Here is a 527-nt window from a genome sequence, read left to right as displayed (position 1 = left end):
CAGTCTGTTCCAGGCCTTAAGGGCTTGGACAGTAAAGAAGTTCTTCCTTATGTCCAGCCTGAAATGGTCTTGGAGGAGTTTGTGACCATTTGACCTTGTCATCCCTTGGGGTGCCCTGGTGACCAGGCGTTTCCGCAGATCCTGATGCGCACCCCTTATATACTTATAGGCAGCCACCAGGTCCCCCCTGAGCCTGCACTTTTCCAGGCTGAAGAGTCCCATGGCTCTCAGCCTCTCGTCATAAGGCCAGTTCTCCTGCCCTCTGATCATGTACATGGCTCTCCTCTGGAATCTTAAGCTTCTCCACATCCTTTTTAAAAAGTGGAGCCCAGAATTGGATGCAGTACTCCAGCTGTGGCCTCACCAAGGCTGAGTACAGTGGGAGGATGACATCCTGGGAATTGCTTGAGAAGCATTTATGGATGCAAGCCAGAATTTTGCTCACTTTACCAGCTGCGACATTGCATTGGTGGCCCATATTCATCTTGTGGTCAGTCGTGACCCCCAAGTCCCTTTCAGCCGTAGTG

The sequence above is a fragment of the Gavialis gangeticus genome, unplaced genomic scaffold (genome assembly GCF_001723915.1).
Source record: "Gavialis gangeticus isolate Ggan-Ray unplaced genomic scaffold, GavGan_comp1, whole genome shotgun sequence".
NCBI lineage: Eukaryota > Metazoa > Chordata > Crocodylia > Gavialidae > Gavialis > Gavialis gangeticus.
Note: the sequence above shows the minus strand (reverse complement) of the source record.